Source organism: Bos mutus, chromosome 20 (assembly GCF_027580195.1).
Source record: "Bos mutus isolate GX-2022 chromosome 20, NWIPB_WYAK_1.1, whole genome shotgun sequence".
Lineage (NCBI taxonomy): Eukaryota > Metazoa > Chordata > Mammalia > Artiodactyla > Bovidae > Bos > Bos mutus.
The window spans coordinates 26,966,280-26,992,660 of record NC_091636.1 but is presented as its reverse complement, the minus strand read 5'-3'; positions in this window follow the sequence as shown (position 1 = coordinate 26,992,660).

Genomic DNA, 26,381 nt, shown 5'->3' with positions numbered 1-26,381 from the left:
ACACTCCTTGGAAGGAAAATTATAACTGACCTAGATAGCATATTCAAAAGCAGAGATATTACTTTGCCGACAAAGGTCTGTCTAGTCAAGGCAATGGTTTATCCAGTGATCGTGTATGGATGTGAGAGTTGGACTGTGAAGAAAGCTGAGCGCCAAAGATTTGATGCTTTTGAACTGTGGTGCTGGAGAAGACTCTTGCGAGTCCCTTGAACTGCAAGGAGATCCAACCAGTCCATCCTAAAGGAGACCAGTCCTGGGTGTTCATTGGAAGTGTTGCAGGAAGGGGGACCCCTTCCAGGGCCCAAAACTGGGCCCTTGTCTAACACTTGGAAATGAATTGTCCGAGGAGACACATGTGCTGACAAAGCAAGAGATTTTATTGGGAAAGGGCACCCGGGTGGAGAGCAGTAGGGTAAGAGAACCCAGGAGAACAGCTCTGCCACATGGCTGGCAGTCTCTGGTTTTATGGTGATGGGATTAGTTTGCAGGTGGTCTTTGGCCAATCATTCTAATTCAGAGTCTTTCCTGGTGGCACACGCATCACTCAGCCAAGATGGATGCTAGCGAGAGGGGATTTGGGAAGTGGAGGGACACGCGGTGTCTCCTTTTGACCTTTCCAGAACTCTTCTGGTTGGTGGTGGCTTGTTAGTTTCCTATTCCTTATCAGGATCTCCTGTCATAAAACAACTCATGCAAATGGTTACTATGGTGCCTGGCCAGGGTGGTCGGTTTCAATCAGTGTGCTTCCCCTAACAGAAGGACCGATGCTGAGGCTGAAACTCCAATGTTGGCCACCTTATGCGAAGAATTGACTCATTGGAAAGGACCCTGATGCTGGGAGGGATTGGGGGCAGGAAGAAAAGGGGACGACAGAAGATGAGATGGCTGGATGGCATTATCTACTCGATGCACATGAGTTTGGGTGAACTCTGGGAGTTGGTGATGGACAGGGAGGCCTGGCGTGCTGCAATTCAAGGGGTCACAAAAAGTTGGACAGGACTGAGTGACTGAACTGAACTGAGGTAAAGCAGTGTTCAGGAATCTAGTGCTCAGCGTGAAGTTACCATCTTCCACCTGGGCAGGGGCCCTAGTTCCTGCAGAAAACTGAAAGATAATTATTATGTAGATTCCTCAAAGAGGAACCGGGATCCTGTTTAATCATCGCACTATTGTTTCTTGATTGATTGCTCCTCCTTTGTTTCTGTATTTCCTTCTTTCTCTGATAAGCCACTGTTTGAATCTCCTTTTGGAACTCAGGGAAGGTCAAGGAGGCTGTTGTTCAGTTGCTCAGTCTTGTCTGACTCTTCGCAACCCCATGGACTGTAGCATGTCAGGCAGGCTTCCCTGTTCTTCACCATGTCCAGAGCTTGCTCAAACTCATGTCCATTGAGCCTGTGATACCATCCAACCATCTCATCCTCTGTCATCCCCTTCTCTTCCTGCCTTCAATCTTTCCCAGCATCAAGGTCTTTTCTAATGACTGTGCCCTTCACATCAGGTGACCAAAGCATTGGAGTTTCAGCTTCAGCATCAGTCCTTCCAATGAATATTCAGGACTGATTTCCTTTAGGACTGACTGATCTGATCTCTCTGAAGTCCAAGGGACTCTGAATAGTCTTCTCCAACACCACAGTTCAAAAGCATCAATTCTTCTGCAATCAGCCTTCATTACGGTCCAACTCTCACATCCATACATGACTACTGGAAAAACCATAGCTTTGACTAGACAGAGCTTGGTCGGTAAAGTAATGTCTCTGCTTTTTAACATGCTATCTAGGTTGGTCATAGCTTTTATCCGAGGAGGAAGAGTCCAAATTTCATGGCTGCAGTCACCATCTGCAGTGATTTTGGAGCCCAAGAAAATAAAGTCTGTCACTGTTTCCATTGTTTCCCCACCTATTTGCCATGAAGTGATGGGACCAGATACCATGATCTTCATTTTTTTGTGTTGAGTTTTAAGTCAGCTTTTCACTCTCCTCTTTCATCTTCATCAGGAGTCTCTTCAGTTTCTCTTTGCTTTCTGCCATTAGGATGGTATCATCTGCATATTTGAGGTTATTGATATTTCTCCCAGTAGTCTTTATTCAAGCTTGTGCTTCATCCAGCCTAGCATTTCTCACAATGTACTCTGCATATAAGTTAAATAAGCAACGTGACAATATACAACCTTGACATACCCCTTTTCCAATTTGAAACCAGTCCTTTGTTCCATTTCTGGTTCTAACTGTTGCTTCTTGACTTGCATACAGATTTCTCACAGGTAAGGTGGTCTGGTATTCCTATCTCTTGAAGAGTTTTCCACAGTTTGTTGTGATCCACACAGTCAAAGGCTTTAGTATAGTCAATGAAGTAGAAGTAGATGTTATTCTGGAATTCTCTAGCTTTTTCTATATCCAACAGATGTTGGCAATTTGATCTCTGGTTCCTCTGCCTTTTCTAAATCCAACTTGAACATCTGGGAGTTCTTGGTTCATGTACTGTTGAAGTCTAGCTTGGAGAATTTTGAGCATTACTTTGCTAGCATATGAAATGAGTACAATTGTGCAATAGTTTGAACATTTTTTGACATTGCCTTTATTTGTGATTGGAATGAAAACTGACATTTTCCAGTCCTGTGGCTACTGCTGAATTTCCCAAATTTGCTGGCACATTGAGTGCAGCACTTTCACAGCATCATCTTTTAGGATTTGAAATACCTCAGCTGGAATTTCATCACCTCCACTAGCTTTGTTCATAGTGATGCTTCATAATGCCCACTTGACTTCATACTCCAAGGTGTCTGGCTCTAGGTGAGTGATCACACCATTGTGGTTATCTGGGTCATTAAGATCTTTTTTGTATATTTCTTCTGTGTATTCTTGCCTCCTCATTTTAGTTCACTAATTCTTAAAATGTCAATGTTCACAGGAGGCTGAATGAAGCCTGTTTCCTATAAATAAAAAATGGGGGACAGTGAAAGGATTTTTACCCTGGGGGACCCCACAGTGTCCTCCATTTCATCAAGAAGAACCGTGAGCAATCTTATAATGAGATGCTGTCTCAGTAACTGTCAAGCAGATGTTGGAGGACCACTGGACACCACCATGTGAAGCTATTTAGTGTGGGTTCTCATTTGGGACTCCTAGCTCTTGTTTCCTAAGAAGGCAATGGCACCCCACTCCAGTACTCTTGCCTGGAAAATCCCATGGATGGAGGAGCCTGGAAGGCTTCGGTCCATGGGGTTGCTAAGGGTCGGACACGACTGAGCGACTTCACTTTCCATTTTCACTTTCATGCATTGGAGAAGGCAATGGCAACCCACTCCAGTGTTCTTGCCTGGAGAATCCCAGGGACGGGAGAGCCTGGTGGGCTGCCGTCTGTGGGGTCGCACAGAGTCGGACATGACTGAAGCGACTTAGCAGCAGCAGCAGCAGCAGCTCTTGTTTCTCTAGCAGGTAGATGCAATGAGAGCATTAATACAAGAAAGGACAGAAACTCTTCTGCTTTTTCCCCAAGACAGATATTTTGTACAGCTCCTCCTACTCTGGTTGAATGACTGAAGATTGAAGGAATATTCCAGATCTTCTGGTCTAACTTTCCATAGACACTTGAGAAAACTTGAGCATCAGGAAGACAATAACACTCTAGAGTCATCCAGCTGATTTCAGCAGAATTGCATCAAACATTGGGCATAAGTTCTAATCAGCAGGGAGAAGTCATATGGAAATTACATAGACCTCCCCTTAGGAGGGCTCCACGCCAGAGACTGACATTAGGTGTCTTAAAAACTAGAGCATTCTTCCCTGGAGGTCAGGATAGGATTGAAAGTTCCAACCATCGGATCACCTGGTGTATCCCTCTGGCAACCAAACCCCATCCTTATGTGTTTTTGAAAAGTCACCTCATTAACATAACAAAAGACATCTGTATTGCTCTTTTCACTTAGGAAATTCCAAGGGTTTTAGGGGCTATAAGCCAGGAACCACATATGAAAAAGATATTTTGGTCATCTCAATGTCCAAATATTTATTTCTTATAAATCACAATGTCGCTTATCCCACTGGAAATCAAGGGTCAAGGCATCATCAAATGCTAAAGGCATCAACTCAGCTGAAGCTTGTTCCCAAAGGAAGCAGGGGCCCCAGCCACATGAATGGATTGCTGTCTGGCAGAAGCAGAGATCAGTTAGCAGTTCAGCAGGTGAAGATACTGAGTGAATTCATCCTCTATTTGGGCCTCAGATTGTGATCCAATTGCTCTGCAGTATTGCCACCTCACCCATTGATGGTGTCCTAACTTCTTTGTCCATTTTTTTAAAAACTGGGGTACAGTTGCTTTCCAGTATTGTCAGTTTCTGCTGTACAACAGAATGAATCAGCTATTGTTGTTCAGTCACTAAGTCATGTCCAACTCTTTGTCCCATGGACCATAGCCTGCCAGCCTTCTCTGTCCTCCACTATCTCCTGGAATTTGCTCAAATTCACCATTGAGTCAGTGATGCTGTCTAACCAGCTCATCTTCTGCTGCCCCCCTCTCCTTTTGCCTTTCTCTTTCCCAGCATCAGGGTCTTTTCCAGTTAATCAGTTATTTGCATCAGGTGGCCAAAGTATTGGAGCTTCAGCTTCACCATCAACATCTGTCCTTCTGAAACCGTGTACCTTAGATTGGGACTTGAACCCATGTGCCTGGGACTCAAACCTGGCCAAAACCCAGTTTGGGACTCTAACCCACATAGCCAGGACTCTAACTCAGCCAAAACCCACAATACCTGGCTTCAGGACTCAATGAAACTCAAGTTCTTGATGTCTTATTGCAGAAAGAATTCAGTGAGAGACAAAGTAATAGGTGAAAAGTGGATTTATTCAGAGAGAAACAGACTCCACAGACAGAGTGTGGGCTATCACAGAGGGTGAGTCTGACAACCTCAAAAATGTGGCATGCTTAGCTTTTATGGGCTGGATATTTTCATAGGCTAATGAGTGGGAGGGTTATTCCAACTGTTTTGGGGAAGGGGTGGAGATTTCCAAGAGTTGGGCCATCACGCAATTTTTGGTCTTCTGAGGGTGCTTAGAACTGTCATGTCGTTTTGCTTGCTGATTGAGAAGCAAAGTTGACTTGTCTACCCTCTTAGACTCATTTGATTCTGCTGCTGGCTGAGTCACTTCAGTCGTGTCCGACTCTGTGCGACCCCACAGACGGCAGCCCACCAGGATGCCCCGTCCCTGGAACTCTCCAGGCAAGAACACTGGAATGGGTTGCCATTTCCTTCTCCAATGCATAAAAGTGAAAAGTGAAAGTGAAGTCGCTCAGTCCTGTCTGACTCTTAGCGACCCTATGGACTGCAGTCCACCAGGCTCCTCCGTCTATGGGATTTTCCAGGCAAGAGTACTGGAGTGGGGTGCCATTGCCTGATTCTAGTCAGTTTCTATTGTATCCTCGGGCTATATCATTCTTTCAAAAGTTGTGCCCTGCCCCTTTCCCTCCTGTTTCACTTCTGGTGAATATTCAGGGTTGATTTCCTTTAGGATTGACTGGTTTGTTCTCCTTACTGTCCAAGGGACTTTCAACAGTCTGCTCTAGCACCACAATTCAAAAGCATCAATTCTTCGATGCTCAGTCTTCTTTATGGTCCAACTTTCATATCCATACATGACTACTGGGAAAAACGGTAGCTTTGACTATATGGAGCTTTGTCAGCAAAGTGTTGTATGTGCTTTTTAATACACTGTCTAGATTTGTCATAGCTTTCCTTCCAAGTAGCAATCGTCTTTTAATTTCATGGCAGCAGTTACCATCTGCAGTGATTTGGAGCCCAAGAAAATGTCGCTGCTTCAATTTTTTCCCCTTCCATTTGTCATCCAGTGATGGAACCAGATGTCATGATCTTAGTTTTTTGAGTGTTGAGTTTCAAGCCAGCTTTTTCACTCTCTTTCACCTTCATTAAGAGGCTCTTTATTCTTCTTCACTTGCATTTAGAGTAGTATCTGCAGATCTGAGTTTATTGATATTTCTCCTAGCAATCTTGATTCCAGCTTGTGATTCATCCAACCCAGCAGTTTGCATGATGTACACTGCATATAAGATAAAGAAGCAGGATGACAGTATACAACCTTGTCGCATCAGCTATATGTATGCGTATATCTCTTCCCTCTCAGACCTCAATCCCATGCCACCCCCTCTCCCACACATCAAGGTCATCACAGAGCAGCAAACTGAGCATCTTTGCTTTATAGCAGGTTCCCACTAGCTATCTATTTTACACATGGTAGGCTGGGTATGTCAATCCCAATCTCCCAATTCATCCCATCCCCCTTTCCCCACAACCCCACAAACAGATGTCCACACATCTGTTTCCTACATCTGTATCTCTATTCTTGCCCTGAAAAAGGTCATTATGCCATTTTTCTAGATTCCACACATATGCATCAATACATGATATTTGTTTTTCTCTTCCGGACTTAACTTCATTCTGTGTGTCAGTCTGAAGGTCCGTCCACATCTCTACAAATGACCCAATCTCATCCCTTTTAATGGCTGAGTAATACTTCATTATGTATGTATTACCACATCTTCTTGATTCACTCAGCTGTTGATGGACATCTAGGTTGTCTCCTGTCCTGGCTATTATAGATAGTGCTTCAGTGGACACTGGGGTGCATGTGTCCTTCTCACTTATGGTTTCCTTGGGGGATATGCACAGTAGTGGGATTTCTGGGTCATATGGTAGTTCTATTTTTAGTTTTTTAAAGAACCTTCATACTGTTCTCCATAGTGGTTGTATGAATTTACAGCCCCACCAACAGTGTAGGGGGGGTTCCCTTTTCTTCACATCCTCTCCAGAATTTATTGTTTATAGACTGTTTGATGATGATGGCATTTCTGACTAGTGTGAGGTGATACCTCATTGTAGTTATTGTAGTTATTTAATTGTATATTTTATTGAAGCATAACTGATTTACAATGTTACAGGTACACAACAAGATGATTCAATTATGCAAATACACACATTATTTTAGAAATAATTTTCCATCATAGGTTATTATAAGATATTGAATATAGTTCCCTATGCTATACAGTAAACCAAAGAATGCTCAAACTACTGCACAATTGCACTCATCTCACATGCTAGTAAAGTAATGCTCAAAATTCTCCAAGCAAGGCTTCAGCAATATGTGAACCGTTAACTTCCAGATGTTCAAGCTGGTTTTAGAAAAGGCAGAGGAACCAGAGATCAAATTGCCAACATCCACTGGATCATTGAAAAAGCAGGAGAGTTCTAGAAAAACAACTATTTCTGCTTTATTGACTATACCAAAGCCTTTGACTGTGTGGATCACAATAAACTGTGGAAAATTCTTCAAGAGATGGGAATACCAGACCACCTGACCTGCCTCTTGAGAAACCTGTATGCAGGTCAGGAAGCAACAGTTAGAACTGGACATGGAACAACAGCCTGGTTCCAAATAGGAAAAGGAGTACGTCAAGGCTGTATATTGTCACCCTGCTTATTTAACTTACATGCAGAGTACATCATGAGAAACTGGGCTGGAAGAAGCAAAAGCTGGAATCAAGATTGCCGGGAGAAATATCAATGAGCTCAGATATGCAGATGACACCAACCTTATGGCAGAAAGTGAAGAGGAACTAAAGAGCCTCTTGATGAAAGTGAAAGAGGAGAGTGAAAAGGTTGGCTTAAAGCTCAACATTCAGAAAACGAAGATCATGACATCTGATCCCATCACTTCATGGGAAATAGATGTGGAAACAGTGGAAACAGTGTCAGACTTTATTTTTTGGGGCTCCAAAATCATTGCAGATGGTGACTGCAGCCATGAAATTAAAAGACGCTTACTCCTTGGAAGGAAAGTTATGTCCAACCTAGATAGCATATTCAAAAGCAGAGACATTACTTTGCCAGCAAAGGTCCGTCTAGTTAAGGCTACGGTTTTTCCAGTAGTCATGTGTGGATGTGAGAGTTGGACTGTGAAGAAAGCTGAGCGCCGAAGAATTGATGCTTTTGAACTGTGGTGTTGGAGAAGACTCTTGAGAGTCCTTTGGACTGCAAGGAGATCCAACCAGTTCATTCTAAAGGAGATAAGCCCTGGGATTTCTTTGGAAGGAATGATGCTAAAGCTGAAACTCCAATACTTTGGCCACCTGATGCAAAGAGTTGACTCATTGGAAAAGACTCTGATGCTGGGAGGGATTGGGGGCAGGAGGAGAAGGGGACGACAGAGGATGAGATGGCTGGATGGCATCACTGACTTGATGGATGTGAGTTTGAGTGAACTCTGGGAGTTGGTGGTGGACAGGGATGCCTGGAGTGCTGTGATTCATGGGGCCACAAAGAGTCGGACACGACTGAGTGACTGAACTGAACTGAAACCTTTGTTACTTATTGCATATCTATTTTTTAATTAGAAATCTAGGATTCTATTTATACTAAGTCAAACAAATGGAATCAAAATGTCACGATTTTTTTAATGAGGCAAAAATACATACATTTAATATTATGCATATTTATTTATATATGTATACCAAAGCTTTTCTACTAGATAAAGACTTGAGAAGGAACATCAAAATAAAGAAAGAAATGGAGAAATTGGAGAACATAAATTAAATGAAATCAAAGCAGTGAATATGAAATAGAAAAAGTGAAACAAACTCAATAAAAGTAAAAGATCATCATATAGTCCAGTTGTTTTTAAACATGACTGCTCATTAGAAACATAACTGGAGCTCTGGAGGAAAAAAAACAATACCTGACCATTTGTATTTTTCAAAAAATTTCAAGATAATTCTGATACACATCTGGATTTTAAAAAGTTATTACAGGTTTTTCTATTAGATTCTAGCTTTGGTGATATAGATTTCTATTCTTTTTCTGTTGATCAATCATGATACATTGGTATTAAGTGAGTAATAGCTACATAATCACAATAGTAAAAGATGTTTATCAGTTTTCACAATCGAAAGCCAGACCAAAAAAAAAAAAAAAGATAATTACAATTGCATGCCATAATGGGAACATGATTAACTTAACAATATAAAATAATTAGATACAATTTGGGGGGGAGGGTCAAGCAGAGTGATGTGGTAAGTGGAAGTGCATACATGTACATGTTTTCATCCACCCAGCCAGTCTATGTCTTTTGGTTGGTGCATTTAATCCATTTACATTTTAGGTAATTATCAATATATTTTCTTGGGCTCCAAAATCACTGCACATGGTTACTGCAGCCATGAAATTAAAAGACACTTGCTCCTTGGAAGAAAAGCTATGACCAACCGAGACAACATATTAAAAAGCTTATTAAAAAGCATTACTTTGCTGACAAAGGTCCATCTAGTTAAAGCTATGGTTTTTCCAGTAGTAATGTATGGATGTGAGACTTGAACTATAAAGAAAGCTGAGTGCCAAAAAATTGATGCTTTTGAACTGTTGTGTTGGAGAAGACTCTTGAGAGTCCCTTGGACTACAAGGAGATCCAATCAGTCAGTCCTAAAGAAAATCAGTCCTGAATATTCATTGGAAGGACTGATGCTGAAGCTGAAATTCCAATACTTTGGCCACCTGATGCAAAGAAGTGACTCATTGGAAAAGACCCTGATACTAGGAAAGATTGAAGGTGGGAGGAGAAGGGGATGACAGAGGATGAGATAGTTGGATGGCATCACCAACTCGATGGACATGAGTTTGAGTAAGCTCCAGGAGTTGGTGATGGACAGGGAAGCCTAGGGTGCTGAAATCCATGGGGTCACAAAGAGTCAGACATGACTGAGCGACTGAACTGATGATCTTGTTACCATTTTCTTAGTTGTTTTGTGTTTATTTTCTGTAGGTCTTTTCCTTCTCTTGTGTTTCCTGCCTAGAGAAGTTCCTTTAACATTTGTTATAAAGTTGGTTTGATGATGCTGAATTCTCTTTTTTTATTTTGTTTTTTAACTTTACAATATTGTATTGGTTTTGCCATATATCAACGTGAATCCGCCACAGGTATACATGTGTTCCCCATCCTGAACCCCCCTCCCTCCTCCCTCCCCATACCATCCCTCTGGGTCGTCCCAGTGCACCAGCCCTAAGCATCCAGTATTGTGCATCGAACCTGGACTGGCGACTCTTTTCATATATGATATTATACATGTTTCAATGCCATTCTCCCAAATCATCCCACCCTCTGCCTCTCCCACAGAGTCCAAAAGACTGTTCTATACATCAGTGTCTCTTTTGCTGTCTTGTATACAGGGTTATTGTTACCATCTTTCTAAATTCCATATATATGCGTTAGTATACCGTATTGATGTTTTTCTTTCTGGCTTACTTCACTCTGTATAATAGGCTCCAGTTTTGTCTGGAAAGCTTTTGATTTCCCCGTCAAATCTGAAGGAGAGTCTTGCTGGGTAGAGTATTCTTGGTTGTCTGTTCTTCCCTTTCATCACTTGAAATATATCATGCCATTCCCTTCTGACTTATAGAGTTTCTGTTGAGAAATCAGCTGATAGAATGGTGGGACTTCCCCTGTATATTATTTGTCATTTTTCCTTTGTTGCTTTTAACATTTTATCTCTGTCCTTAATTTTTGTCAGTTTGATTACAATGTCTCAGTGTGTTCCTCCTTGGGTTTATCCTTCCTGGGACTCTCTGTGCTTCCTGGACCTGGTTGACTGTTTCCTTTCCTATATTTGGGAAGTTTTCAGCTACTATCTCTGCAGATATTTTCTCAGGTCCTTTCTCTCTCTCTCCTCCTTCTGGGACCCCTATAATGTGAATGTTGGTGTGTTTAATGTTGTGCTAGAGGTCTCTTAGGCTGTCTTCATTTCTTTTCATTCTTTTTTCTATATTCTGTTCTGTAACAGTGATTTCCACCATTGTGCCCTCCAAGAGGGCTTACACCAAGGGGGACCTTCCAACGCCCCTGTCCCTGTGGTGAGCCTCTGCTGACCCACATCTCTGCAGGAGGCCCTCCAACACTGGCAGGTAGTTTTGGTCCCTCCTGTGGGTCTTGGTGAGCATAACATTTTGTTTGTGCCGTCGAAGACTGGAGTCTCTGTTTCTCCCAGTTCTCTGAAAGGCCTATAACAAGTCTCCCTGGCCCTCAAAGCCAGATTCCCTGGGGAATCCCAGTCCCTTTGTCAGTTCCCCAGGCTGGGAAGCCTGACATGGTATTCAGAACCTTCACAATAGTGCAAGAACTTTTTTGGTATTATTGTTCTCCAGTCTGTGGTTCACCCACCCAGTGGGTATGGGATTTGATTTTATCATGATTGCGTCCTCTCCTACCATCTTGCTGCAGCTTCTTCTTTGTCTTTGGACATAGATTATCTTTTTTTGTGGATTACAGCAGCCTCCTGTCGATGGTTGTTCAACAGTTAGTTGCAATTTTGGAGCTCTTTCAGGAGAAGATGAGTGTATGTCCTTCTACTCTGCCTTCTTGAACCAGAAGTCCTCATTGTAGTTTTGGTTTGTATTTGAAGACAGCTGCCTCCTTCTCCACAAAGAACAAGTGGAAGTTTAGGGCCTTGATTTGGTCAGGAGGTAGAGGGGGTTCAGGAGTCCTGGAAGTCCTCCTGATATCAGAGGTTATAAATTCCTCCTCAAAAAATGGGAGACTTAAATGTGAAATGATGCAGCTACTATGGAAAACAGTATGGTGGTTCCTTACAAAATTAAAAGTAGAATTACTATATTATCCAGCAGTCCCATTCCTAGGATTATATCTGAAAGAATTGAAAATTGAATATTGAAGAGATATTTGTATATTTATGTTCATAGCATCATTATTCACAGTAACCAAGATGTAGAGGCAAGCCACCAGTGAATGGATAAAGGATATGTGGTATATACATGCAATGAAATAGCATTCAGCCCTGAAAAGGAAGGCTGTTCTGACACGTGGTACAACATGGATGAATCCTGAGATCAAATAAGCCAGTCACAAAAAGACAAACACTCACTTATATGAGTGAGACAAATCTCACTTATATGAGGTATCTAAAGTAGTTAAATTATAGCATTTATAGAAACAGAGAGTAGAATGGTGGTCTCCAGGGACTAGGAGAGGAGGAAATGGAGAGTTGTTATTTAAAATGGGCAAAGAGTTTTAGTTTTGCAAGATTAAAAACTTTTGGAGATCAGTTAACCAACAATGTGAATATACTTAACACTACTGAACTGTACTTTTAAAAATGGTTGAGATAGTAAACTTTGCTGTGTTTTTTCCTTTTTTCAAGATTAAACATTATAAAAATGATAGAAAAATAAAATTTAACTTTAAAAAAATGGAGACCTAACAATAAAGCAAACAATAATAACCAAAAAATCCTCTTGTCTTAACAACTTTCTGAGATCAATTTTCCTTTCATTTTGCTAGTGTTAATAGAGAAGACTTTGGGAAGATCAGTATATAAGAAGGATGCCTTGGAGTATCTGTCCCAAAAGATGATGAGTCTATTTAGTCAGCTTATTCTGGAAGCCAGCCAGCATAGAAGAATTACAATAGTTAAGCTACAAATGCTGTTTTGCTTCCCTAAAAAAAGAAAAAAAAAAAATGAATGACTAAATAAATAAAAGGTAATTTAAAACTCTCTGGCCTTTTCCCAAGAACAAGCTTGAGAAACTGCATTCAAGAGCCCACCCCGAGTCCCACTCCACACCTACACACTTCTCTGGTCCTGCTTGGTGTTGCCCAGAAAGGCTGGGAAACTCAGCATGCAAATGGACAAGCATGGGTAGATGAATCAGTCTTTCTAGTTTGCTTTCAGTGCATCTCCATCTTTATCCTCTGTGGCACCTGCCCTGCTCCTCTCGGGCTGCTTTAGACCCTGCTACATGTGTCTGTATCGCCCTGTGTATGCAGGTATCACGAACCTGTAACTCTCCGTGTGTACAGATATCTTAGCACTTCTCATGGTATATTGCAACACCTTGGTACATATCTCTCACCTACCGGTCTATGAGTTCCTCAAGGGCAAAGAGTTTTTGACCACTAACATAATGCTAATATGCTGATGCTTTTAGTAAGTAAATATTGTATGATGATGGCATCAGTAATAGTTTGGGGATTCTCAGGCCATGCATGTGTCCTTCCTAGATAATTATGCATGTCCATGGAATAATTCAGATCATCTTTTGGCCCCAGTGTTCTGTTCATGCTCAGAATTTCTTTGAGATCCACCTTCAGCTTCCATGACTTGCCTTGTTTCTCCACTCACCCCTCTTCCTAAATATGTGTGAGATTTCTGTTTGATTGCTTTGGTTATACCAGTCCTTGTTAGTCACGTGTGTCAGCTATTAGGATTTGAGAAGAACACAGCATTTCAAGCTGCTCTAATGACATCTCCAGGACGTCAAAAGCAGAACTTATCCTCTTTTCTGCACCAACCTGCTCATTTTTCTGAATTCCTTGATGGGTGATTGTTTATATATTTTGTTTGTTTTTTTATTGGAGGGGAAGTACTTTTCTTAACAGCATCAAACAGTCTGTTACTCTTAGACTTGAAACCCTATTGTGATCTTTCACCTGGGATTCTTTGTGCTGGTCCCATTTTGCTTTTCAACCCTCATCAAAAATTTAAGCACTGACTGCTATTGATGACATTTCACAACATATTCTGAATAACTCCTTTCTTCTGCCCCCATTGTCATCACTCTATAGCAATGGATACCCAAATTAGGAAATTAAAGTGCTCATTTCCATCTGTTGGAGTAGCTGTCTCAATAGAGCAAAGTTATTTTGTTTTATTGAAGTATAGTTAGTTTACAGTGTTGTGTTCGTTTCAAGTGTGCAGCAAAGTGATTCCCTTATTCATATACATCTATATCTATATATCAGTTCAGTTCAGTCACTCAGTCGTGACCGACTCTTTGTGACCCCATGGACTGCAGCACACCAGGCCTCCCTGTCCATCACCAACTCCCGGAGTTCACCCAAACCCATGTCCATCGAGTCAGTGATGCCATCCAGCCATCTCATCCTCTGTCGTCCCCTTCTCCTCCTGACCTCGATCTTTCCCAGCATGAGGGTCTTTTCAAATGAGTCAGCTCTTTGCATCAGGTGGCCAAAGTATTGGAGTTTCAGCTTCAATATCAGTCCTTCCAATGAACACCCAGGACTGATCTCCTTTAGGATGGACTGGTTGGATCTCCTTGCAGTCCAAGGGACTCTCAAGAGTCTTCTCCAACACCACAGTTCAAAGTCATCAATTCTTTGGGGCTCAGCTTTCTTTATAGTCCAGTTCTCATATCCATACATGACCACTGGAAAAACCATAGCCTTGACTAGATGGACCCTTGTTGGCAAAGTAATGTCTGCCTTTCAATATGCTGTCTAGGTCGGTCATAGCTTTTCTTCCAAGGAGCAAGTGTCTTTTAATTTCATGGCTGCAGTCACCATGCACAGTGATTTTAGAGCCCCCCCAAAATAAAGTCTGTCACTGTTTCCACGGTTCCCCCATCTATTTGCCATGAAGTGATGGGACCAGATGCCGTGATCTTACATTATAGGTTATTATAAGATATTGAATATACTTCCCTGTGCTACACAGTCTGTCCTTGTGGTTTGCCTGTTTTATACATAGCAGTGTGTGTCTGCTAATCCCAAGCTCCTAATTTATTCACCCCCCTTCCCCTTTAGCAACAGTTGGTTTGTTTTCTATGTCTGTGAGTCTGTTTTGTAGGTAAGTACATTTCTTCCACCCCCATTGTCATCACCCTATAGCAGTGGATACCCAGACCAGGAAATTAAAGACCAGTGAATTAGAATAAGATAACTCATATTTTTAGATTCCACAAATAAATCATATATATGTGCATGTGTGTGTGTGCTCAGTTGCTCACTGGTGTCCATCTTTTTGCAACACCATGGATATCACGTGACTTTTGTCTTTCTCTGATTTATGTCGCTTAGTATGATAATCTCTAGATCCATCCACGTCACTGCAAAGACATTGTTTCATTCTTTTTATGGCTGAGTAATATTCCATTGTATTTATACCACATCTTTATCTGTTCATCTGTTGATGGACATTTAGGCTACTTCCACACCTTTGTTGTTGTAAATAGTGCTACTATGAACACTGGGGTGCGTGTATCTTTTCAAATTAGAGTTTTATCCAAGAGTTTTCTCTGGATCTATGGCCAGGAGTGAGATTGACGCATCATACGGTAAGTCTAGATAGAGCAGGGTTTTGAAAAGATGTTGATCCCTTGTCAGGGATATCAGCAGGAAAGGATATTTTAATCGATAAAGATGTCTGTCCTGAGTATAACTGAGAAGAGTGGTCAAAATGCTGAGATTCTGGCCAACAAAAGGGCCATAGTCTTCCTTTTTCCCTGACTCCTCATCCAGTGCATCTTTTCTTTATACTGACTCAAAATCTATGCTTTTAATTAGCACTATAATTTCTTGCCTCCTAAAAAAATGCCTGATACCCCATTGCCTAAGCCAGCATCTATATCTATCAAGCTTCATTTTTCCTAGTCATAGATGGAAGAGTCCCCAAAGCCTTCCACCTTCAGGCTCATTCATGCCTAGATGCTGAGCTGGTCTAGATTAAGACAGGAAGTATATCAGCTGCCTCAGCCCCTCCAGACATGGGGCCTGGAGTTAATCATGGCTGCCCACAGACCTGGTATCAGCTCTACCTAGCATATGCCCTTGATGCCAACTTAGCCTCCAGGGCACACCACTTTTTATCTTTTTTCTACTTCCCCTTTCCCTACCCCCTCACATATACAGCCCCAAGTGTGGGTCTGAGCTGCTGCTTCAGGCTACGTGGATATTCTTACTTTTAAGCTCTGAATATAACCTGCTTATTTGGGCTCCCAGAAATTTAAGACTTGCCAAGGTCCTTACTTCCAACCCAGACTGAGTTCTGGCCATATATAAGCTGATTGCCCAAAATGACATGGGAGATTATGGGAATCTTCTCCTTCTGCGTCAGACCCATCCAACACATCCCCTTCTTGCTTGAGCATACCCTGTTCCCTCAGTGAGGCTGCCACATACTCTGGACACTGTGTAGGAACTCCCAGCCCAGCCCAGAGAAGTCAATGAGTTCCCTAGTCTCCTATCTCAGATGCCTTCCTTTCCCTACAGACCCAGCACGTCCTGTGCTTGAGCAGAGTAATTATACAGGTATCCTTTAGGGAGCATTTACTATGTGCCAGACCCTAGAATAGGCTTTACCCTACTCCACCTTCACAAGGACCCTGTAAAGCAGGCATTATCGTTATGCCCATTTCACACAGGAGGAAATGAGGCTTGGAGAAGTTAAACAATTTGCCTCAAGTACCCACGAAATAAGAGCTAGAGTTTGAATTCAACAACTATCTGAACCTGGAGCTTATGCTTTTAATCTCTATGCTAGAGATTGGAAGCCAGTAGTCAGTGATAAAATATTGACCATGACTATATTTGGCCAGCAGCTGTTTTCCTTTTTTTATTTTTTAGTGATGACCATTACTGTACTTTAAAAAGTCAAGACATATCATGTAAAAATTCAGATGTGTGACTTCTCTTTACAAAATTGGAAGATCTGGTGACATCGGTTCTATGTCCTAAAAAGCAAAAGTCACACAGAACAGAGAAATGTCTGGCCTTTCCATGGGGTGTGAACACCCCAGTTTGCCTCTCTCTCCACTTTCTGTATTTCAGTATTTCTCAGATGTGACTATACATCAGAACCATCTGGAGATGGCTGGGCCCCACCCAGAGCTTCTGATTCAGTAAACCTGGGTAGGGCCTGAGACTTTGCCTCACAACCAAGTGTGAGCGGCTATTTCTCATCACATTTGTGCTGTTGCTATTTTTATATTCAGCCCACCCACCCACTCCTTTTACCTCCATGTCTCCTGTAGGCATTTGAGTTTGCAACCGAGGCACTGTGTTATTCTAACACCGAGGGACCCTCGCATGTGCTCCTAAATTCTCACTAATCTCTGACATGAATCTTGAAGCTCCTCTGGACTTACTGTTCTGACTTCTTTCAGCTCTTAAAAACATAATGCAATCTCTTCATTCAATTTCACAAAGGCTAGGGAAGACTTACTAAAAGTTCCAAAGCAGACATGTTGCGGTAGCTTCTTCTCCTGAGCTGGAAGGAACCAGCAGAAAAGAGCCATCTATGTATATGAAAGATAAGAGCCTCTGCTAACACAATCCTCTGACAGCTCAGATTTAAAAGCCATAGAATTCACACAGAAGCAAGCATTTTGTCTGTTCTCTTCTTCCAGGGGCACTTGCTTTATAGCCTGAACAATGCTCTTCTGTAGTTACAGAAAGTCAATCTAAGTATTCCAGGAGAAATCTACTCAGACAGTTACCCAGGAGACATAGTGCATCAATTCAAATAATATTCATTAGGGTTTGGCTCTGCCTAGAATAGATTTTTTATAAACTTTAGGGCCCACCTCAGATGCTGCTTACTCAAAATGCTCTTCCTGATTCAGTTCAGTTGCTCAGTCTTGTCCGATTCTGCGACCCCATGAACTGCAGCACACCAGGCCTCCCTGTCCATCACCAACTCCTGGAGTTCACTCAGACTCACGTCCATCGAGTCAGTGATGCCATCCAGCCATTTCATCCTCTGTCATCCCCTTCTCCTCCTGCCCCCAATCCCTCCCAGCATCAGAGTCTTTTCCAATGAGTCAACTCTTCTCATGAGGTGGCCAAAGAATTAGCCGGGGCAAAATAATTCCTTCTTCTCTCCTCTCCTTCCTTTTCTCCAGGTACTCATCCCATACTTCCTTGAAATATAAAATAATGATTCTGTCCCATATCTTCCCGAAGAGATGATAAACTTGTTGAGAGCATAAGATGAGACTGTACAATTTTACAGCCTGCTTAATGCCTGGTAGAATGTTTTGCTTTCAGGTGACTCTTGGTCAGATTTCTAGAGTGTCTAGATGATTGAAGGGGTTCTAGCACTGTGTCTGGAAAGGGCAGAGAACAGAGCAGAGATTCAGAGAGATTGGGGACCACCTGGACTTCTAAGTTATTAATTGAGAGTCTGGCACTAACTCACACTATTGAAAACAGAAGAGAATGATGAGTTCTGCCATCGTAAAGTTTGCAAGACCAACGCACATGACAAAAGTTGGGATAATTTATAATATGATAGAAACTGAGAGAGGGAAATAGAAGCTCTGAAAAGAGGGTAATCGGAGTGAACCAGAATGAATGGAAAAGAATGGATAGAGCAGACTGGATATATCATAGACATTTGAGAAAGATACTTAAATAAAAGTGGTCTGATTTCTACTGCCAAGGTCATGAAGATACACTGCTGTGTTACCTTCTAGCTGTTTTATCATTTTACCTTGCACATTTAGATCTATAATCTTTCTGGAATTGAGTTTTGTGTGTGGGAGGGGTCAACATTCATCTCTTTCTGTATAGACATGTAATTGATCAAGGATCACTTAAGAGAAAATGACCCCCTTGTCCCTACCACAGTGTTGTGACTTCTTTATTGTAAAATGTGTAAGTCCATTTTGGGACTCTGCTCCTTCCTTTATTTTTCACATTGTTTTGAATTGTAAAACAATGTCACATCATTGTTTTGCTTGTTTTGTTCTTGTTTTAATAACTGCAGCTTTGTAATAAGTTGATATTTGGTAGCTTAAATCCTCTACCTTGTTATTTAACGAAGTTTGTCTTTTGTTATCGTTGGCCGTTTGTGTTTCCATTTTAAATTTTAATATCTACTTGTCAATTTACACACACATACACACAAGGCTTCTGGCGTTTTCAACTGGGATTTTGTTGAACTTAAAGATTTATTAGGAAAAATGAACAATTTTACAGTGTTCAGTAGTCCAGTACAAAAACTGGTGTATCTTTTTATTCAGATCTTCTTTTATTTCTTTCAGTAATGTTTTGTAGTTTTCTTTGGTGATGTTGTACACGTTTTTTATTTGATTTATTCCTTGGTGTTTAAAGTTTTTATGCTGTTTTATACTATGTAATTTAAAATTTTTATCTTCTAATTATATCTTGTTAAGATACAGAAATATAATTAGCTTTTCTATATTGATCTTATATCCAGGACCTTACTAAATTCACTTATTTATTCTGATATTTAATCCTTTGAATTTTCTACATACGTAATTATATCATTGTGAATAATAGTTTTATTTCTTCCTTTTAAGTACTTATACCTATCAATTTTTAAAAAAATTATTACACTGACAAACATCAAGTACAACATTGAATATAAGTAGTAAAAATTATCCCTTTTGCCTTATTCCTAATCTCTGGAGGCCTTTTAAATAATTTTATCATTATATATAGTTTTATGTTGGCTTTAAAAAAATACATCCTTTATGGACATTATGGAAGTCGCTGCTATTGCTGGGTTGCTCCCCACCCTGAAAAGTTTTTTTAAAAAAATGAATGGTTATTAAATTCTATCAAAATCTCTCTCTCTTTTTTTTTTTGCATTTGGCAAAATAATGATCACATGGTTTTCCTCCTTTATTTTATTAACATGGCTGATTTTATTGATTGATTTCCTACATTTTCTAAACTTAAATGATCTTAAATGGTTTATGGGTTCAATTTGCTAATATTTTATTTAGAATTTTTGCTTTTGTGTTTATAAGAGAGATTGGCTCATAATTTTCCTTCCCTGTAGTATCCTTTTTGTGGGCCTGAGTTTTCTTTGCAGAAAGATTTTTTTAATACAATTACTGTAATAAATATAAGGTTTTCTATTTCTTATGGTGTCCATTTTGATAACTTGTATTTTCCAACAAGTTTTCCATTTTACCTAAATTTTAAAATGTATTGGTAAATAATTGTTTATGAATTCTCATCTTTGTAACACCTGAACAATCGGTCATAATGGCTACTATTTTATTCTTTTTATTGATAATTTGTGTTTTCTCTCTTACTTTTTCCTATTGATCAATTTTATCAGTATTTTTAGGGAACAATCTTTTGGCTTTGTTGAATTTCTCTATTGGTTTTTTTTTTATCATTGGTTTTTATTCTTTATAAACCAATTCTTTATTCTGTTTTCTTTGGATTTAGTTTGTTTTTCCTTTGGTAACTTCTTGAGATTAAAAACTCAAATTTTTCTCAATTTCTCATATCTGTATTTAAAGATATAAATTTCCCTCAGCACTATATAAGCTGTGTGTAGACTGAAAGTGACCACAGGTTTGTTTCTATCTCTGTCTGCATGACCACTGTAATATAATTTTTCAGTTTTTTCCATCAAATGTCTCTGCTCTTGAGTCTAGATTTGGCTATGTAACTTATTTTAATCAGCAGATGTTAGCAAATATAAAACAGAGATTTGGAAAACTTTTTTTTTCTTATTGTCCTTGAAAACACTCCATGAATGAAAGCAGGCTAGCTTGCTGGAGGGAAAGAGGTCACATGGAGAAGAACTAAGGTGTTCTGTCTGAAAGCCTGCTAGCTTCCAGACGTGTGAGAGAGGTCACTCTAGATCTTTCGTCTTCCCCAGACTTTATCTTATCATAGATTCAAGACAGTCCAACATATCAGCTAAGCCGGAATAGAAGAACCACCCAACCAAACCATAGAATCTTGACGTAAATAAAATGGTGGTTGTTTGTAAGCCACTGAATTTTGGGAGGGTTTGTTACATGTCAAAAGCTAGCTAAAACAAGTTCTAACCTGACCCAGTAGTGTTGATATGATTATCATTTAGTTTAAAACATTTTATAATTTCCATTGTGATTTATTAATTAGATCAATGAAATATTTAATAGTTTATTACTTAATTTCAAACATTGAAAACATTTTTAGTGATTTTTTAAAATTTCTGTATATATGATCAATTTCTAGCTTAACTTTGCTAAAGTCAGAAAATACTTTTTTTCCCCTCAGTCCTTTGAAATTTGTTGAGGCTTGCATTGTGCCCTAGAAATTAGTCAATTTTACTAAATGTTCTGTATTGTATACTTGAAATGTTCTAGAAGAGTAGATTGATCTTAAGTATAGGTTTAATCTGATATATGCTGCTTTATAACTGGAAATGAAAGATTTCTGTCACATTTATTATCTCTAAAAGAAAGTATTCATATATTTCTTGTAAAATTAAGGAAACATTTTGTAAACATGATCTGACCAACTTGACTGGAGCTGAAAGTAAATATAGGGAAGCAGTAGGGAAAATATGTTTTTAAAATATAGTATATGCCAATACATGTTTGCAATATTGACTCATAATTCTTCAAAATAATCTTGCCTTAATGCAAATGAATAGGACTATTGGCTCAACTGAAGCTTTTCTGATGATAAAACCCTTTAAAAGCCTTTGCTTCTTAAAGCTTTTGGATTATTATATCTAACTCATAAAATATGTCAAATCACAGTTACCTTGAGGTGGATGTCAGTCATAGTTATCAATAGCAAGAAGTGAATCTGGAGTGATTTATTATTCATAAAAGCTTTTTGAAACTCCTTTTGTCTAGTTTTAATTTTTCTTATTTCTTTAAACCTCAAGCAGCAGATACTATTTATGACTATTGACTACCTGGCAATTTACTTATTTTTATGATAATCATTCATGATTCTAATGCTCTAAACTTTTTTAAAATTTATTCTCTAAGTGGCTAAGGGTGCAATAATGTAGGCCTTTTATACATTTGTAAAGCCTTCAGCATGTCATTTAAAATACATAAAAGAAAGTATAGAATAATTTGCTGAAAATTTATGATATTTTGTAATGATTCTACTTTGATGTATTTACAATAAGGAAATAATCATGTATGCATGACAGTATACACATAGGAACTATTTTAGCCCTATGTATAATAGCAAAATATTGGCCACAATATTAAACAACTTAAATAAATTAAAACATCCAACAGCAAGGCATTGTATTTTATAAGTGTCACATCTATGGGCTGAATGGTATGCCACTATTTAAAAATAATATTTTAGAGGACTATTTAGTGACATTGCAATTTGTAAAGAAAAAAGGAGAAATTATTTTTAAAGAGCCCCTTGAAATTTGAACTGTTGGTCAAAGAGCAGGGTAGGATGCCTTTTAGAGTAAGACTTCACCCTTGGTTTAGAAAAGCACTTGAAAGGGCTTGTGGCACTTTGAAAGTTGTGGCTTTCCCCCAGCATCACCTAGATAGAAGACATTTACACAAAGACATGTTCTGTCCCACTGCTTTAAAAAGCAAGGGAATGTGGGACTGGGCCTTTAGCAGCTCTCATAGCAGTAGGAGGGGGTTTAAATGAATATAGGAAGAGTGGATGGATTCGGGGGGTCAAGGGAGAGTCAAGTCAGCTACTTGAGAGCAGGAGGGGCAGGGGGCAGGGAAGCAGTTGGCAGTGTAAATTTGCCTGTGCTAGGGGTGGCCAAGGAACTTTAAGACACCAAAGTCTAATAATAATTTTTATGTTGTTTTCTATACTGGACTGAGAAACACACATAGTTTATTCAACTGTTAATCTGAGTACCACCAGTAAACTACAAATAAAATAATGTGCTTCTGATGTTAACTCTCACTCTCTCTTAACCATGGAATTGGTGAGGCCCACAAGCGAGCTGTGGCTTCAAAAACTGTCTCAGTTCCTGTCTGGCCTGCATCCTTTCCTTTCTTCTTTCTCATTACCCGATCCTCTTTTCTGTCCCCTTTTTTTTCTTTCTGGTCGTGTGGAATTTCCTTGTTGTAAGGCTTTAACCCCAATTATAGAGAACACTGTCTTTCCATCCACAACAGTTGAAGCTCCATAAATTGCAGTATGTTGCCTGTGTATGAAATTGCCTCTTGCTCTTTCCTCTTCCTGGTGTTCATTCTCCATCTGAGAGGAATTATATCCTGTGCTTTGGCTTTTGGCTTGGGAGGTTGAGAACCGCCTCCAAGTTAAATCCGTGTGGGAAAAGACTCATTCAGGAGTTACATATGCTATATACTTCTGGTGTAGCACAATCAAATATTCTCCTGGCTACAACCCTTCATGTAGGGCTTGTGAGCACAGGGCACACTGTATTCCAAAATGATTCCTGAATTAGCTAGTAAAATCTAGCCTCTTGGTGCTCTCATTTCCTTTCCTACTTGGCCTTCTCTGTGGCTGGTTGTATTTATGCTGTAATTACTCCCTGTGCTGTTGCCCTTGCTCTGAAACTTCAGTGACTGCCTGGGTCTAAGAGAGAATGCTCAGACATATCAATAAAGGTCCATAGAGAGACACAAGAGGAGATGTGGAGAAGGAAGGTTACATGCTGTTCCCATTATACTTTGTTATAAGGTGTTACAGCTCTCCTCGCTCACCACCACTTGTTTCCAAGTAAGAGTGTTTTATTTAACCTACACTGATGGTGCCCTTGCAAATTGAATCCTTGGGAATGGAAGATGAAATTCAATGTATTACATCATTCTCAACTTCAGAATCCCACCATGGTCATGCTTTGGGGATTTCACTTCTCAGTTTTTTGATTGTGTCTTTTGACTGGCTTCTGCTTTTTTCTTTAAATGATTTTATCATCTACCTCCTGATTACAATTCTTCCCTGCTTTTCAGCTCTCTTTCCTTAAATGTCATTCAGACACATCCCCAAGTCCCTAAACAACAAACTGGAGTAAATGTCCTATAACTGGTAATTTACTTTAGAAAAATCAATTGTTATATAAAGGACAATTCCCCTTGAGAACTTGGTTTGACTGAGATCTGAATATTTGCTTCTTGGTACTTAATAGCATCACCTCCATAGCGTTAGCACATTGAATTGGCAGAAGTCTATAGCCAGCACTTTGACCTATTATTCCTTTGAGATTTTCAATAACAGAAGCTGTCACTACCAGGAAAATGCGAGATTTGTAGGTTGTTCCTGTTTGGCAGGGAACATACGGTAGTTGGCATTTCATGTATCACATTAGGTTTCTAAGTTTCAAGTATAATTTTTAGATTTAATGAGGCCTTTGTGCAGGTTATAACAAATAGGAGGATTTCAAATGCCTATGGACCTTAGCTTGAATATACTCTAATGAAGAATTAGAGAAGATGTTACATTATTGATCATTAATTTTCTTCAGATAGTGAAAAAGCATCTATTACACAACAGACAGTTGGCTGGGTACCACAGCCAGAACCTGCTACGTAATTTGCAGAGCCCAGGGCAAAATGAAAATGCAGGCTTCCTCGAACCTGGACTGGCGACTCATTTCATATTGTATTGGCGACCCAATACAATATTATTAAGTTAAAAAATAAAATAAAAAAAAAGAAAGAAAATGCAGGGTTCCCTGTTCAAAAACTGTTAAGAATTGAATAATAATTGTTAAGAATTTGATGTTCTGACAGCAGAGCATCAAACCAATTATAGGACCGTTCTAAGCACTGGGCCCCGTGAAACTGCAAGGCCATGAGCCCAGGAAGCAGGTCCTGACTGGGGCTTGTCAGGTTGTGGTGTCCTTGATCCCAAGGGAAAAAATAAGTGAGACCCAGACTAGTCCCTAGGTGGGAGGCAGAGTGTTCTAGAATCCATTTTAACAGATTCCTTAAGCAGTCACTTGACTGTAGAGCTCATACTTTATAAGCAAGGAAATCTAAATGCTGATGAGAGTTACCTGAGTTTTATACTTAAAAAAATTTTATGTATTTATTTTGCTGCACCTGGCCTTAGTTGCAGCAGGCAGGATCTAGTTCCCTGACCCCTTGGGCCTGGGTTCAAATCCAGACCCCCTGCATTGGGAGTATGGAGTCTTAGCCACTAGACTGCCAGGGAATTCCTCTGAGTTTTATACTTAAAAAAAAATTATTAAAAGTCCCAGAACGAAAACTGTCAGAAGCCTTATTTTTACTCTCAGCCCATCAAATTAGCCTTTCTCAATGTTCAGGCAATTCTTTATACATAATGGATTCACTTTAGACATCCTGCTTGAAAGCCTTAAGGATGTTTTTCTTTCTTCCACTATCTGGCCCTAAAAAGCTAAGTGGTCTTTGGGAGCTTGGGGATGGTATTTCCTCCTAATCCCTAGACCAAGTGTGTCTTCTAAAGTAGCCTTGACTTGGTGACAAGTTATGAATAAAGGGTCGATAAAGTGGAGTGTGAGGTGCCCTTTCTGATGGTGGAAGCAAGTCTCCAGTCTGCTTCTCCAGAGGATTCACCCAGAGGAACAGGAGAATCATAGGTACATGTAAAGGACAAGTTGCCACCATCTCTGAGTCATAGGACCCGGTCTTGCTGTAAGTAAAACTCCCGTGTATTACACACTTGCTCTGAGCCAGGCATGGCACCAGTTTACATTATTGTAAGTACTCTTAACAAACTCTCTCATCATACTCATTTAAATGCCCAAGCTCTTCGCTACATGCAGTTCTGTCCGCCATCTTTGTTGTAGAAACTGGTGTTGCAGGGATTATATATCCCCTACCGTGGGAAGAGGCCCCGGCTCAGTCCCCAAAGAGGCAGGAAAGCCATTCCTGGGAACCCACTTTCTACTCGTTTTCCCCAATACAGAAGACACTCCAGACATGACAAGGTGTTGGTGGTCACAGCTCTCTGAAGTGAGAGTGCAGGGAGGTGAACTTCACAGGCAAAATGGAGAATCTTTCATGGAAACTCTGTGTGATGGGGAGGGGATAGGATGGCCCTGGTGGCAGAGCCTGGCAAGAACTCCTGAGGAGCCTCCTTGGAGAGCTGAAGGAGGTGGCCTGGCTGGTGATCACGGCAGAAGGATGTGGAGATGGCAGTGCACGAGTGCCCGACAGGCAGCCTAAGGATATGGCAAGAAAGCAGGACCAGAGAAAGAGAGAAAAGAGATCGTATGGATTCAGCTTGGATGAACTTACCCAGAATTTTGAACTCAGGAAATCTAGAATGAACATGTTTCTTTTTCAGTGTACATGTGGGCATGGTATTTGTGTTTTATGATTTTGTATAATGTTTAGTGAATTATATGGGATACGATGATCACCAAACTGTTATCAGTGTTTAGGGCCTCCGACAGTCGATCTGGCCCTGAAATTTTGCAGCTCTTCTGGACCTTTCACCCTCCATCTCCTGCAAAATGCCTCCTTGGATGATACGTGTGCCTCAAATTCCACAAATACAGATCCCTCTTTGAAAGGTTAAGAACTTAAAAAAATATATGTATTTATTTGACTGTGCCAGATCTTAGTCATGGCCCATGGGATCTTTAGGTGTGCGTGTGAACTCTGAGTTGCAGTATGTGGGATCTAGCTCCCTGACTAAGGAATGAACCAAGGACCCTGCCTTAGGAGCTAGGAGTCTTAGCCCCTGGGCCACCAAGGAAGTCCTGGTTAAGAACCAGGTTAAGAACCTGGTCAAGAGGTGCCAACACCTCTAGAATTAAAAGTCTTTTAGTAGTTATCTCAGTAGTTCAACCCAGTTTAGGGTTAACACCATTTTAGTTTGACACCAAAATTGTCCAGATATGAGATGAGGACTTGG